Genomic DNA, 17763 nt, shown 5'->3' with positions numbered 1-17763 from the left:
GAGAGAGCAGAGGTGGAACACCCAGGAGGGTTGTCTCCGTCACCAGGGGCCCACAGTCCTAGGGGACCCAGTCCCCAGGGATGAGAGTGAGCTAAGACCTAGTGCTAGGATTTTGAGGAAATGTGAAAGAGATCATGGCTCTGCATGCAAGGAAGACTTAACGAGAGAGGAGCTTGAGGGAGGATAGAGTGGTGGTAGATGGCGATTGGAGGCACGCTGGGGTGGAGGAAACTCCCTGTGAGCAGTGAGGGCATCTTCTAGGATCAGGGGTTCTGGCAAAGCAGCTCAGATCCTGGAGGAAGGGAATGGAAGTTTGGAGAGAGAGAGAGAGAGAGAGCAGGATGGGAGGGAGCTGGGAGAGCAAGGTCAGTGCTGGAAGTGCATCTGATCCAAATCACAGCATCAAAATGTTAGGAAAAACGCTGCTCACAAACAAAGCTCATGAGAAAAGTCTCATGTCCAAGAGCAAAGTTTAATGGCAGGCCTGAGCTGCCAGGCTGGCCAGGGAAAGATGGCACAGCCCAGACTCTGGGCCAGGCATGGCTTTTATAGATGATGGAGGTTAAGGAAATTAGCACATGCATGGGAGTCTCCGGTAGGGGTGGAGCTTATCTTAGAGCATGGGAATTTCTGTTTAAGGGTGGGGCTGTCATTGGGAGTGGCTCCATTTCTCAAGTGAAGCCTGAGGATAAAATGGCCACTGATTTACAAAATGGCGACATTATTGTTCTATTACCAGCAATCTTGTTCAGGCAGGTCATCTGGTGGTCTGGTCCATTTCTGGGAAGTTATCATCGGGAGGGAGTGATCTGGTTCCTGTTTGAGAGGATTCTTTTTTGTTGTTGTTCATTTATTCACATGTGAATACATTGTTTGGGTCATTTCTCCAGATAATTGTCCTCACTGGGAAGGTGGCAGCTCAAGGTGCCTGCAGTTCATTTTCATAAAGATATTATCACTTTTGTCCTTTTAGGAATCAAAGGTGATTGTAAAGTGACTGTAAGAAGAATGGCTTAGAGCAAAGACATATACAAAATGGAGACCAAGATGCCACGCGTTTCCTGTTTTCAGTTAATTTAGGTCAAGTAAGCAGTTAGTGCTTTTCACCAAAAGTAACTTGAGAGCCTCTTACATAATCACCTTGGGTTCCAAAAGTGTTTGGTCATCTAATTTGATTGTGCATTAAGGCCAACTGTCTTTTATTTTATACTATTTTCAAGACTACATTTGGCTTTTGTAGTTTTGAGATGTTTCACTATGATGTATCTCAGTGTGAGTTACTTTTGGTTTATCTTGTTGGAATTTGCTCCTTTTTTCAGCCTGTATTTCTTTTACACCATTTAATTGTTTACTGAGCTAACTTTTTAGCATGTCCTATTTTTATGTGTGCATGAGATGACAATATTTTTTCTATTTTCCTGAAATGAAACACTAATTATGTACAAAATTTCTGTCTTGCTATACTGCACTTTTCTTGTTCTGTTGGGTATATACTGTAGAATTTTGTAAGGCTTTTATTTTCTGACCTTATTGGCATTTCCAGAATGTTGATTTCTTTAATTCTAAGTTTGAGATGTGGAAGCAAAACTCAAACAAAGGGAACTTACCACCTTGTCTTTCTTTTAGTCCACTTAGATATTGCTCAAAGTTTTCATTTTTACTTAAAAGAAGAAGTATATTTATTCCATCTTTCTGGAATTAAGCCCTAGGATTACTCATGTGAACCACCATACCTGGTCTCACTTTACCTGTATTTCCTTAACCACATGATGATATTGGACAGAGCAAACTATAGAACACTTATGTAATCGCTAATGTATGTCAAATGCAATGTCTTTTTGACAGTTCTGCTTTAGTGGTAAGTATTCTAATGTTTTGCCTGATGCCTCCAGTCTTAGAGCTTTGTGGTGGGAAGTGTTCTAATTAAATGACTAGTACAGTTAACTCATCAAATAAACTTTAGTAGGTACTTCTGTGTTCATTCACTCATGTTCACTTTTCTTTGTTGCTCCTGACTCTGAGCCTAAAGCCTCCATGGAATAAAAATAGGCAGATAATCTTCCACATTTTCTACCCTTGAGGATTTGACAGTCACTCTTCCTCTTTTCCTATTGATCACATCACAAAGTTTATAGCTTTGCAATGTTTTATTCACTTTTATAATTCTGTACTTTTATCTATGTATGCAGAATATAATCAAATGCAATGCTTTTAATGAGGAACCCCAAAATTTTATTTCTACCATAAAATGACTGCATGTCTTCTGTAATAATATATTTACAGTTAAGAAATTAAGGAAAAGCAATTGTTTCTGGGTATCCACAGAGGATTTGCTCCAGGACCACACACAAATACTGAAACATGTGAATGCTCAGGTCACTTGTATATGATGACATACGGTTTGCATATAGCCTATAAAATTGTCCTGTATACTTCATATCATCTGTGGATTACGATTACATATAATACTGAATATACCATAGATTCTATGTAAATAGCTTTATCATATTGTTTAAAAATAATGACAAGAACAAAGTCTGCACATTTTCCATACAGATAAATTTTTTGAAGTATTTTCAATACAAATTCATTTGAATCACTGGACACATACCCCACAGAGACAAAGGGTCAAGATAGAAAGATGATTGATAGAGAGATAGATAGATAAGATAAAAGTATATGTGTGTATGTACACTTAACTACTACCAAATTACTAAAGTAATGTTCTGAATGGTTAGTATCCTATAATCTATATAATTTATTACTTTTAAAATTAAAATAAGACACTACAATTGAATGTCATTACCATCAATATGTGATCTGGGAAAGTTAAGATACATGAAATCTAGTATTATGCATCACTCATATGAATGATTCTAAATTTCCTGCTTGTGAGAAAGTTCCAAATGTAAACTTTCCATCTGGATCTCATTGCACACATGTCTTTTATTCCTTACTTGCTGATTCCCTTTGAAAACTTACAATTGCCTCAAACATAAAATTTCTGAAACTGACTCAATATCTGCTCTGATAACCAATTGTCTTCAATCTTCACAATCTTAGTGAGTAGCACAACTAACAATCTATTTGGTAAATATAAAATATTTTTGACCTAAAACACTACCTTAATTATTTTTTATTGTAAATCATATTAATTACCCAAGTATGTATTCTGAATGTCTTTATCTCTACAACCAGATACATCGTTCAAAAGAAGAAAAGCACCTGACAAAAATTGTATTAAATTACCTCACATTTTTATGTTTTGATGTGGCCAGAGTAATAATATATTTATAATTATATATATACATATATTTATTTATTAATAATTCTAGATTTTCACCTTCCAGAATTGTGAGTTCAGTAAACCTCTCTTATTTATAAGTTACCCAATCTCAGGTATTTTGTCTTTGCCATAGAAAATGTGCAAATACAGAACATTGGTATGTGAGGGAATAGATATTTTTATAACTATATCTAAAATGTGGAAACAGTTTCATAACTGGATTATGAGTAAGGTTTGGAAAATTTTGGAGGAACAAGTATAACAGGACTATATTGCTGCAAAGGGAGATTTAAGTGATATTTAATTAAGAACTCAGAAGACAATGAGATGAGAGAACCAGTATCTGATGAAAATAATTATTCTATTGAAAACTGCAAAGTTTATTGCTACATTTATGTGTTCATGTCCTAACACTTTTATGAGGCCCAAATGTGATAAACACATTATCTGCTGGAGGAAATTTCTACACAAAATGTAGAAGTGGTTATATAGGTACATTTGATTTTCACCTCATTTCAGTATTAAAAAAAAAAAACAAAATACAGAGAGAATAAAGCTTAGAAAAATCACACTATTGAAAGAAACACCAAAATCTGTGTTTGGGACAGGAAGGTATGGACTTCAGATCATCTGTAAAAGAAGGTACCCATCATCAGGATAATTGGAGAAAGGACTCAGGGTATTTTAGAAGTCTTTGAGGTTGTTCCTTCGATCATAGTCCCCTAGACCATCCAAGACAAAACTGTTTCAAGAAAGGACCCTGATATTCTCTCCATAGGATCAATGCCCAGAAACGTCTCAGAATTCTAATTTCTGCTTATTGTCACAGCACTCAGTAACTCTGGTCATGATTAAAGTTGGTTCAGGTACAACACAGGCCAATGGGAGATTTTGTCATCTAAGTAACATAGATTTTGCACGTGAATTGAATGCAAGATTTATTGGACATGCCACTCTCTCCATTCTTATTTAACATGGTCTTGGAATTCCTACTAAGGGTGATAAGACAGGCAGAAGAAATAAAAGGAATACAAATTGGAAAGGAAGTAGTCAAACTATCCCTGTTTGCAAAAGACATGATCTTATGCATAAAAGGTCTGAAAAACACCAAAAAACCTCTACACACCATAAACAGCTTCAGAAACAAAGCAGAATACAAAATCAATTTACAAAAGTCAATAGCTTTTCTATACACCAACAATGAACACTCTGAAGAAGAATGAAGGAAAATAATTCCATTTACAATAGCCTCAAAAAAGCAAAATACATTGGAATAAACAAAGAATGTGAATGACTTTTATAAGGAAAACTGTAAACCACTGAAGAAATGATTCAAATAAGACTAGATGGAAATATCTCCCATGCTCGTGAATTGATAGAATCAAACTAGTGAAAACGGCTATATTATCAAAAACAATCTATATGTTTAGAGCAATTCCCACTGAATTTCCAATGACATCCATCACAGAGATTGGAAAATCAACTCTACAGTTCATTTAGAAAGACAAAAAGACTGCAGATAGACAATGCAATACTGAGCAAAAAAGAGTAATACAGGAGGTATCACAATACCTGACTTCAAACTATATTACAGAGCCATAACAATAAAAACATGATACAAGCACAAAAATAGATATGAAGAGCATTGGGACAGAATAGAAGACCCAGATATGAATTCATGCAGCTATGCCCACCTGACTTTTGACAAAGGTGCCAAAAGCATATGATGGAGAAAAGACATCCTCTTAAACAAATGTTGCTGGGAAAACTGGATATCTGCATGTAGAAAACTGAAACTAGATACATGTCTTGCACCTTGTAAAACTAGCAACTGAAAGTGGATCAAGAGCTTTTATGTAAGACCTGAAACTTTGCATCTAGTATAGGAAAGAGCAGGCAATACATTGGAATTAATAGGCATGGGCAATGACTTCTTAAATAGAACTGAAATGGCTCAGCAATTAAGAGAAAAGATTGACAAATGAAACTACGTGAAATTGAAAAGCTTCTTCACAACAAAAGAAATAGTCTCTAAATTGAGTAGGCTGCTCATAGAAAGGATAAAAAAATCTCTGCCAGCTATACAACTGTCAAGGGATTAATCACTAGAATATACAGGGAACTAAAAAAATTAAAGTTCCAGAAAATCAATGACCCAATGAAGAAATAGAGAAATGCACTGACCAAAGCTTTTTCAAAGAAAGAAGACCAAATGGCTAAGAAACACATGAAAAAATGCTCATGATTTCTGGCCATAAAGGAAATGTAAATCAAAGTCATGCTAAGATTACGTCTTACTCCTGTTTGAATGGCTACCATCAAGAACACAAACAACAAATGTTGGAGAGGATGTGGGAAAAGTAACCCTCATATACTGCTGGTCAGAATGTAAATTAGTACATCCACTATGGCAGATATTATGGGGGCTCCTTAAGATCTAAAAATAAAACTACCATATGATTCAGCAATTTCAATCCTAGGAAAGAATGTAAGTCAGGTACAACAAAGGCACCTGCACACCCATGGTTATTGCAGCATTGTTCACAATAGCCAAGTTATAGAAACAGCCAAGATGCCGCACTACTGATGAATGCATTAAGAAAATTTGGTAATTATACACAATGGAATCTTATTCAGTCACAAAAATGAATGAAATTTGTCATTTGTAGATAAATAGTTGGAACTGGAGAACATCATTTTAAGTTAACAAGGTTTAGAAGGACAAAAGCTGCATGTTTTCTCTCATATGTGGAATACAGACTTAATACAAATACAACAATATTATGAAAAACAGGTCATGCTAAGGGGAGGTCACATATGAGACAGAAAAAGTAAAAGAAGGAAATTAGCAAGGCTAGTATGGTTGATGTACTCTGTACAAGAATACATCTAGAATTTTCAAAGTGGTTGAAAACAATATAAGAAGGGGACTAAGGTAGCAAGAAGAAAAATAAAGGAGATGAACCAACTGGGGTTGTAATACGTATATATGTGGAAATATCACAAAGAAACTCCCCGTGTAGCTATTTTAAACAAACAAAAATGTCATGTTTTTCTTTTACAAAATCAGAGACCAGAAGGGTAGTACAGTACTGCATAGGGTGGGAGTTGGCACAAGTGTGGGGGGGAATAATGTGGGGGAAAGGGCACAGGAGAGTGAATATAGGGTAAATACTGTGTATGCATGTATGTAAATGGAAAAATGATACCTGTTGAAACTGTTCCAGGAATGGAGGAAAGAAGGGGATAAAGGAGAATTGTAGAGGCAGTGAATTCAAGTATGATATTTTTGATACACCAACATTCCTAAATGCTACAGTGTATCTCCATCTAGCAAAACAATTTAAAAAAAAAGAATTGTGGGACATGGAGGTTTCCCCTGAAGTTTGAAAGAATGGTCTGAAAGGCAGAAGTTTATTGCAAGGATCATAACCTCTGTAGAGAACCCCTGATGATTCAATGCCTAGTGGAACCATGGGAGTAGAGCCTCACACCATTGCATCTTGGAAGTAGTTCATTTTTTTGGGGACTTTTATAAGCTCACATCTGAACAGTTTAGCTTGAATCTCACACACTTGGACTATTGAGTGATTCTGAGTGAGTTAAGAATTAGAGACTATTGAGAATGGCATGACCTTATTGTGCATTGTGAAAAGAGCATTAACTTCAGGCACCATGACTAAAATGCTATGGATTAAATATGGTTTGAGTGTGTCATGCTTTTGAGTGTGTGTTGAAAATTTGATGCCTGTTAATCAATGCTGGGAGGTGGGTACCTTCAAGTGGTGAGGCCTAGTCAGAGTTTGGGAGACTGGTTCCTTCTAGTCTCTCTGTCTCACAAACACAGGCACCATAATACCATGCACCCTGCTACGATGTAGCTAGAAGGTCCTCACCAAAGCTAGCACCAAGCTCTTTGGACTTGCAATATCCAAAACCATAATCTAAATAAACTTTTTCTGTCACAAGTAACTCTCCCAGTGTCAGGGGTTTTTGTTTTGTTTTGTTTTGTTTTCGATACTGAGGCTTGAATTCACTTGAGCCACTCCACCAATCTTATTTTTGTGAAGGATTTTTCCAGATAGGGTTTTGCAGAACCTTTGCTTGGGCTGGCTTCAACCTGCCATCCTCCTGATCTCTGCCTCCTGACTAGCTAGGATTACAGGCTTGAGCCACTGGTGCCTGATGCTCAGGTATTTTTTAATGGTAATAGGAAATGTCCTAATGCAGGAAGATAGATATGTATCTGCAGATATCTATTTATGTCTATTGGCTGTCAGTATTTGTGGATCCTAAAATTTAAACAATCTGAGGATCCTTATTAAAGCAAATGAATAAAAATTACAAATACTAGAGTAAGCATTGAATACTTTTATAATAATTAAAAAAATACAAAATAAACTATGAACTTCAAAAAACTCAGAAAAAAATCATATTTTTTAAACTCCAAAATACCTTGTATATCTCCCTTGTTCATATTTTTAAGTGAATAGTCACTGGTCATCTCTTTACTTGAAAAAATTTTAATATAGTTTCCTACAAAAGAAATAGTTTAGTCTTTTGATTACTATGGTTGATCTTTTTTAACTTTGTAATTTAGAAAAATTGTACAATTAATTATTGCAAATGTCATCTATATTTCAAAAATTTTGTCAAGGTCAGTACACTCTCTATTAAGATAACTTTAAATGAGACATCAAAGATCTAAATTTCTGCTTAGTCAATTATACACTTGATAGTTGAAACAACTTTCCAAGGAGTAACTTCTGTTTAGGTGCATTTGTTGCCTTTTATCCTCAGTCATCCAGAAAACTCTTGCACCGAGTACACTAGAACAAGTTCAAATGCAAATCCTTAGGTGGCTAATTCCTGATACTGTTCAGGTCTCCCCTCAAATACCCTACTTTAGAGACAAGTTCATAACTTCCAAATCCAAATTCACTCCACCATTGAACTTATCATCTTACTAATGTCATTTGTCACTATCTGACATCATTTGATCAGCTGATTTTTCAGGAGAGCTTATGATTTAAAGAGCATAATTATCACTTTTGTGTTTATTATTGCTCTAAACCTGAAACAATGTCTGCTATACATTAAGTATGACTACAATAAATTTGAATAATACACTGTTGCAAATCTATTGAATCTTAAAAAATAAATTTAAGAGAAAAATCATTCCTCATGAATCTCTATTTTTAATATTTGAAAAATTATCTAGAAAGTCCTGAAAATTGATGGTTTTAATTATTACCATTCATAATTTGTGGAAAAAAGCACACTGCTCATCTATGGTAAGATTTCCACAGTAAACACGCATATCTGAAATTAAAAAAGAGATGTATTTCCTAATATTTTATTATGTTTAAGATAAAAGGGCATGTTCTTCAAACTTTATTCAGTTAACACACTTAATTGTTACTTTTCACATTTTCCCTTTAATATTTTTTACATAATACTATCGAAATAATTTATTTATGAAAACATTCTTTTCTCAAAAATATACCTCTTTCTTCATTTTCAGTTTTATCAATTCAATGAATTTTTATGTTCTCCATTCAAAATTTCTTTATTCCTATTTTCTTTATGTATTGCAGGTATACATATAATGTTTACAAGCTTCTATGTTTTTTGTAGAAAAAGGTCAAGAAATATTTTGAAAACACTACTTCTTTATTAATAATATGAAGCAATGGTGATTACATAAGTATGAATAACTTTTTAAAACACAGACCTCAAAATACTGTATATTTAAAAAATGAAGTAGAAAACAATCTGAAAGTTTATATTTGTTATATTCTAGATATACTACTAATAGCATGTCTAGATTTTAGTCTACAGATGAAAAATTAACTCATGTATATGCATATCCAAACATAAGTACATACTTACTCTAAAGAAACACTTGCATGTTTACATCTGCAGATGGATACAATATAATTCATACAACTCTAAATGTCCATCTACAACTACTCCTGACATATTCATTAACTAAAATCCTGAGAATTGTGAAAAATAACAAGAAGTATAGAGACATATATTACGTTTGGCTATTTTTAAAATATATTTCAAACTAATACATGAAAACAAAAATTGCTCATATTAACAGAGTACTATGTTGTCTTTCTATATACGTATAAGTTGTATAATATATAAATAAGGTTAAGCATATTTATCTTCTCAAATATTTACCTCTTCAATATGGTGAAGGTTTTTAGCATTATAAAATGTATACATATTATTATTTTTATTTGTATTCATCCTATACCACTATAAGAATAACAGCAGCATGTAAATGTAAAAATGATACCTGTTGAAACTTTTCCAGGACTGGGGGGAGGAGGAATAAAGGAGAATTATAGAGGGGGTGAATTCAAGTATGATAGATTTACCACATTACAAGAACTTTTGTAAATGCCACAATGTATTCCCGCCCAGCAAAACAATAAAGAAAAGAAAAAGAGAGTATCTTGCTACCAATTAATAACTTAGTTCATTTGTCAACTTCTCCCTACCTCTTCCATTGTCCCTGGCATCTGGTAACAACTACTGCACTCTCAAATTCCATGAGATCGACTTTTTTATATTCCACATATGAATAACACCATGCAGTATTAGTAATTCTATGCCACGTTGGTTTCACTTAAGATAATGATCTCTTGTTCCTTCTGTATTGCCACAGATGTCAGGATTTCATACTTTTTTGTGGCTAAATAGTATTCTATTGTACATAAGCATCATGTTTTCTTTTTCCATTCAGCAGTGGATGGACACTTAAGTTGTTCCCATTCATTGGCTATTGCACTGTAATGATTATAGTAGTGAATGGACACCCCTTCAACATACTGATTTCATTTCCTGTGGATTTATACCCAGTAGGAGGATTTTTGGAAAGTATGTTATTTCTACTTTCACTTTTTTTGAGGAACTTTGCTAAATTCACTTACTAATTCTAATAACTGAATTTGTGAAGTTTGCCATGGATTTCCTCTCAAGAACAAAGCTCCTTGCTAGTGGTACGCAGGCCACAAACTTTCCTTTGTCTGCTCCCATGAGGGTTGGAAGGAGCTTTTTCACTCAAAGTCACTCCCTGCCTGTGATGTGCACACCCATGAGTGGTCTACACAGAAGTACAAGGGCCATGGTGAACTGACAGTGCAGGGCCACATAGTTTCAGAACTCCTGGTACTCTTGGCTGGTTCTTTACCAGAACTGCAAGATCAGTTTCTCTTCCACTTAATCCTGCTTCCTTCTCTTCTTTCTCACTGGTAAAAGTCTAACAAGTACTCCCTAATTACAACTCTGTGAATGTGTCCTCCCTACTCATGTTTTGGAAACTTAAGCCTAAATTTACATGTTGATGATATTTGGAGGTGAGGGCTTTGGGAGGTGATTAGGATGAGAGGGGAGCATGAGGGTAGAGCTCACTTAGTTATTAATGTAGACATCTTCTAATGTTTGTATGAGAAGATTTATACGAGGCAGAGAGACTTGATCATGTTCTGTCTAAACTTGTAATACCTGCTGTTAATTGAGAATGCAGTAAGGAAGACCTCACAAGGTGTCCAGCAGATATCAACACCAGACTTGGACTTCCTAGGCTCCAGAATTATGAACTAAATGAACATTAACTCTTTGTATATTACCAAGGCTTAGAGATTTTGTTATAGCAACAAAAAAAGAATATGGATAAATATCCTTCATTTCATTTACATTACACAATGTGAGTGGCACGAATGACATGGATCATGAATTTATGAAACCTGATCCAATGCTGCCACGTTGGTTTATGGAAAACAGGAAAATATCATTTACTAGATTGGATTCTTTGGAGTTTCCTATATAAAATGCCATTTCATCTCTAAACAGTGACAATGCAATTTCCTCTTTTCCAATTTTCATGCCCTTCATTACTTTCCCTTGCCTGATTGCCCTGGTCAGGACTTTCAGTACTGTGATAGAAATGGTGAAAGTGGCCATTCCTGTCTCGTTGAAAATCTTAGAAAGCTTTCAGCTTTCCTCTTTCAGTGTAATGGCAGCTGATGGGTTAGTACTGTATTTGAATCTTAGAAATTCAATAATGAGTAAATAACAAGTTGCCAATGTTATCATTATAAACATGCACAATAATCAGTGTGAAAAATCCTCATACAGTCCAGGAATCAGGGGAGAGGGGATGAAAGAGCAGTGGAGGGAGTGAATTCAAGTATAATATTTTTAACACATTGTAAAAACCTTTGTAAACACTACAATGTATCCCCCACCCAGCACAACATTAATTTTAAAAAACCCTCATGCATTATAATTATAAAGAAAAAGAAATTAGTTATCCTGGGAGAGAGGTTAGGCATAATTACACATTTTGGATCTTAATTATTAAGATGGGCAGTAGAATCACCTTTTGATTTTCTACACAAAGAAATATGCATTGCACACACTATTCTTATTATTTTACATTCTTTGTAAAAAGAAAGGAAAATATCACAAATTACTATAAAACAGGAATTCCAAGTGCATTGCATGTATATTTTATATATGTATGTAGATATACATATTTACTTTTTTCTGCTGTAATGTATAATGCATACATTTCCAATTCTAATACATTGATATTTTATGGTTTCATAATAATTATGTGCTTTATATTAATGGAATCCATTGTTAAAAGCAAAATCAGGAAAAAGTATAATCCATTCATTATCAGAATGAAAAATGAGATTATGGTGACAATAAATTATCAAAGACATGAAGTATAAATTGAAATGATGAAAAATCTGCTTAGTGTAACAACAGTCTGAATGGATGCAATACATTATTTGCAACATATAGATTCTTGAAAAAAAATTACAAGTAAGTAACTAGATCATGAACGTATTTACCAATTTTCTTTAGATTTTTTTTGTTTATTTCATCCTTTGTGCCTTTCCTCTTTCCCATGAATGGAGCCATTCCACCTTGGGAAGAATAACAAATATATCATCAGACTGGCTGTGATTCTCCTACCTCAGCCTCCCAAGTGCTGGAATTATGTGTATGGGCCACCATATATATCCTAAAGGTTAAGAGCTTAATGAAAAAAAAGTACATGATTTCTACTGTTGAGAATATGAAGGCAGAGATCTGCAGAAGCAATATATTTTTTTAAATATTGACTTTTGGGTCTTACTTTCTGATTTATGGTTACTTATATTTAAATACTAGTAGATGCTTTTTACAATGACATTGATGATGGGCAAGAAAGTATAAAGTTTTATTTTCACCCACATAACAAAATACTTGTGCATGGCAAAGAAATTTACCTAACCTCATAGACTTAAAGTTTCAGTATCTGCAAAATATAAAACATGGGTCAACTAACAGTATTGGGAAAATCAAATGAAAATAATAGGAGTAGAACTTCCTTCAAAAAAGATAGGTCTGTTGGTAAGCTCAGGGTCAAAATAATTATAAAAAAATGTCAATATCAACAAGATATAAATAAATATATGGGAAGTTAATGTCAATATGTAGACATACAGGTATAAAGAACAGTGTGTGGAATGTGGACAAACAGTAGTTCATTTACTACTGAACTACTGAATTTGTGAAATTGTCCTTGGAAGAAAATGAAGACCGGACTTTGTTGTGGTTGGCTGGGAAATCAGAGTCCATGCTGTCTATTAGCAGTTCACATGAAAGACACAGCTGCTGTTTGAATTTCATTCTCAATGTTGGATGTGACTTTTGTCTAAGAACACTTTAATCTTAGAACTTAACTGTGGAGAGACTCCCTGATATGTGGAAACAGTTAGTGTTAGGGAGTCTAAATCCCAATAGGCTGCTCTTACTCCTAATTTGTATGACACCCTCATCATTTTAATTGCTTAAAATATTATTAAACAAAAATCCATGTTATATTTGAGCAGTAGTGGTTGTTGGTGTGAACAAGTGTCTACTCCTAACCATAAGTTACTCCTTGGATTTCACTATTTATTCATATAACTTCAGCTATATCCTCTCCTGCTTATTTTATCACTACCTATTTCTATCCTCAAGCAGATTCATATGTTGTTATTCATAAAAGGCATAAGTTTATATATATTGTACATTTTTACTTAATTTAAAAAATTTTTAATCTAAGTACAACTACACAGAATATAAAATTCTTGCATCACATTTTCTTCCTCTTGGCTTATGTTAAATACCGATTAAATTGTCTTCCTGCATTGAATGTTACTGTAAGGAAATCAAATTAAGCTTGATATTTCACACTCTGAGAAAGCATGTTTTTGTCCCCAGTGTAAACCTGGCTCACTTTTTTGTACTTCAGTTTTAAGATCTGTATAAGAATATGCTTTGATTTGGTGTGTAATGTTAAGTATGAACATTGGCTATTATTATTTTTTAGAATTCTATGAGTTCCTTCAGGGTGCACATTCAATTTGTCTTTACTTCAAAAAAGTTCTACATTATACTTTTGACTTTCCATGTATTTTAAATATTTTAATTGTTTAGTTCATAGAGGTACTAGTAGTACATCTTAGACATACTTAATTTTTATGTCTGTTTTCCCTTCTATGCTCATGTTATATTCATTTTTCTCTCATTCTCTCTCTTTCACCCTTGACATCACAGTTTTGCACATATGATGGGTACTTGTTCCCTTTACTGGCATTATCTTTGTGTTATATTATGATGATTTTGGTTCATTTTATTTTCTGAGTATCAAAGAGTTTGCAATAATTATTTGTTTCTCATTCAAGTTTCACATTATTTCTACACAGGGTATCTATAAATTCTACTTTCTTTATTTGTCCTTTATTTTTCTGTGACTATCCTTCCACTATATATTACCTTTTAAGTAATTAAAGGACAAATTTTATGCATAAAACTCATATTTCCTTATATTTTTATGCCATCTGGATTATTATTGCTGCTTGTGGGAGATTTTGACCATGGTAAAACTGGGAATATTTGGGGCTTTGACTCAAAGATAATTCAAACTTCCTCAGCAAATTGTTTGGAGGACAGAATATTGGCTTTGCTGTTCAATATACATGTGGTCAAAAGGATTCCTCACAGCCTCTCTTACTTGATTAAATCAGTGTTATTAGGTAAAGGATAACCATTCAATAAGTGAGGAGGAATTTATTGCTGACTGTGGTTACAAGAGTGATGGGATGGAAGAAGATGGAAAGGAAAGAAAGGATTATCCTTCATAGGTTAAGAAATTGTCACTGTCCTCAAGCTGCATGCAACTCCTGTGACCATTTTAGCTCTCGGGTGCTGATTGTATGAAGTGAAAACACTGTCTTCTTTTGCTACTGATATTTTCTTGTTGAGCAAAAACCAGAAGGCCATGTTCCTAGTTCTTAAATTATCTCAGTACTAGTTTGATTCCTGAAATCATGATTTCAATGCAGCCCTATAAAACATGTTTTATCAATCTGGGTCACTTATATGCTCTCCAGTCCTCTATCATCTGTCATTGTGTACCCCTTTCTTAGGGGAGAGATTCCATGTCAAGAAAACTGGATAAGACACCTTCCTTTGCCCTTGTTGTGCTGCTACTGTGATTTGCTGAGAGAAGCAACAAAACTGTATTCTTTTCCTTCTTCTAAATTCTGTCCAGTATCTTCCATTACGAGGGGGTTGGCGGGGAGAGAAAGAGAGAAGAGAGAAAGAAAGAGAAAGAGAGAGAGAGAGAGAGAGAGAGGAAAAGAAGAAGAAAAGAAGGAGGAGGAGGAGGAAGAGGGAAGGAGGGAGGATGGAAGGAATGGAGAAAGACAGAAAGAAAGAAAGAGAAAGAAAAAAGAAAGAACCAACTAGGGAGAATGATTAACACTGTGTCCCACAAACAGTTTCCAGCACACCCTTCAACTTTGAAAGTTCAGTTGAGACTGTGCCTTTACTCTTTTCAGCTTTTACTGAAATCACTAACACTATAAAGTAAAAGAGTTAGGAATGGTTTATTAACTTGTTTAATTCTCCAGCTATCTCCTTTTATGTTATAAATTATGTGAGCTCTGGAATCATCTATTCCACTTTACCTATAGCCTTGCTATAAGTTGTGATTACTTAGCTTTAATTTCAAGAGCTCTTGCAGTATGAGACACATAATTTTATGGAACTATAAATAAACCTTGGAGACTGTGACTTTGTTTTGCTTTGGTTAATATTTCCCTTTTTGCTGATATAAATCAATTTTTATTTTGCAATTTGTGATTTTTTTTCTATTAGAGTATGCCTCAAATTTTTCTACTATCCTTTCATTATCAGGGTTTTCCATAGGATGTGAAAAATGACTTTGAAATATTTTTAGTCCACTATTCTTTTACAGATATTGTTTTCTCTACTTCCATCCCTGTCTTAGTCCAGTTCTAATTATCTCTCATGAGAAAAACCGTTCATCAACTGATGTTTTGTTGTTGTTATTGTAAAGCTCATGATATGGGTCTAGCCACAGAGTCAAAACCATATATCACAAATCATAAAGATGTGGTAAAGCTCCAAAATGTGTGAATGTCAAAGAAACCTTTCACTTACTTGTAATGTATTGAATATAGTATTTGTGGTAGTTTCTGAAGGGTATCATGAAAACATATCACAAATTGGATGCTGTAAAAAACTGAAGCATGTTTTCTTGAAGATCTTGTGGCTTAAATGTAAAGTCAAGTTACAGAAGGGTCTTGCTTCCCTGAAGAGAGTCTTGGTAAGTATTCTTTTAGCTTCTCATATTGCAAACAATCTTCATGTTCCTTGACTTATTATTGCTGTTTCCCACTCTGTCTTCATCTTCATATTGTCTTTTTCATTGGATGTCTATATTTCTCTGTCTTTCGAAAGATATTTGTTATTGAGTTTAGGGTCCTCTCTGATCCAATAGGATCTCATTTTAAATTAATTAAATCTAAAGTTACTCCATTTCCAAATAATGTAACAGTCATAGGAACCGTGGTTTAGGAATTTAGTATATCTTTTAGAGGGACATAATTCAGTCCAAAATGGTACATGTTATTGAGAGGAGTAAGAAGCTGACAGATGTGTAGACTATTATGCCAAGAGCCACAAGCACATAGCATATAGATATTTTTGTAAAGTGATTAAAATTACCTCAAAGTACATCTTCAAAATGTACTTCAAATCAGATTTGAAATTATTCATTTACATATTCCAATTTTTATTTAAAATAAATACACAAAGATATGAGTGTTTGTGTGTGGTGTGTGTGTGTGCAGTGAATATAGGCTTTGTATATCTACGTGGATTTCTTGTGCAGATGGTTTCCAAATACACATTCTTAACTCAATACTGTACAGTTGAATTCTGGAGCTTAGACCAATGAAGACAGGAATTGATACTAACTTCTTAAACTGATAGATACATCAGTTCTGATAACCACTTAATTCAACACATTATATTTCTTTTTCTATAATAGACCAGCTTTTTCTTATTGCTTTTTATTGGTCACCAACTTTGGTGGTCAATTTCTGCAGGTTACTTATCAAATGCTGATCTAGGTATTTGTGTGTTCGTGATTCTAGATGCAATTGAAACCTTAAATAAATAAAAAGAAAGAAAGAAACAAAGAAAAAAAGTCTAACAAAAAGAACAGCATGGTACTTTGAGTAGGCCTGGTTTAATCAGTTGTAGGGAATTCAGAGCAGAACTGAAATTGCCTTTAGAAGCATCTTCAGCTATTTTCTAAGAGTTTCCATATGTCTTTCTTTTTGGCCTATCCTACTGGTTTCATATTGGAGCCAGTTCCTATTATGAAATATGGCAACTGGTACACACATACATACATATTGTTGTAGTTTGAACAGGACATCTCCCCATAGGCTTACTCATTGAAAGCTTGGTTGCTATCCAATGGGCTTTTTGGAAGTTATCAGAATCTGAGGGCTGTAGTATAATCAATGATCAATCCCTTGATGAATTCACAACTAATGTCATTATTGGAAGGTAGTGAAATTTAGGAAGTAGTATCTAGCTGGAGGAGGCAGGTCAGTGGAGATGTGCCCTGGAAAGTTGTATCTTGTCCCCTACCCATTCTCCTCCATTTCCAGTCTACCATATGGTGGGAAACTTTACTTCAACACATGTTCCTTGACAGCCATTCAGTCTTCCCTCAGGCACATAGCTTTGGAACCAGGCCACTATGGACTGAAACATCTACAATCATAAGCCAAAATAAGTCCTTTTTCCTTTAAACTGCTTCTCTCAAGTATTTGTCACAGTGACAAAAAACTGACTAATATGCACACACTGACATACTCATATAACTCGCACACTCATATATCTGCACTTTTGTTTCCTTTATCTATATTGGCTCTGTTCCTCTGGCTGAATCCTGTCTCCTGACTCATACACCAACTATTGCAAGAAAAAAAAAACTTTTTTTCATAAACTATATAAGTGTAATTTTCCCATTTAATACTTTATTACACCCTGAATACTTAATATTTCTTCAAGCATAAACATTGTGTTAAGTAATC

Source organism: Castor canadensis, chromosome 6 (assembly GCF_047511655.1).
Source record: "Castor canadensis chromosome 6, mCasCan1.hap1v2, whole genome shotgun sequence".
Taxonomy (NCBI): domain Eukaryota; kingdom Metazoa; phylum Chordata; class Mammalia; order Rodentia; family Castoridae; genus Castor; species Castor canadensis.
This window is presented reverse-complemented; position numbering follows the sequence as displayed.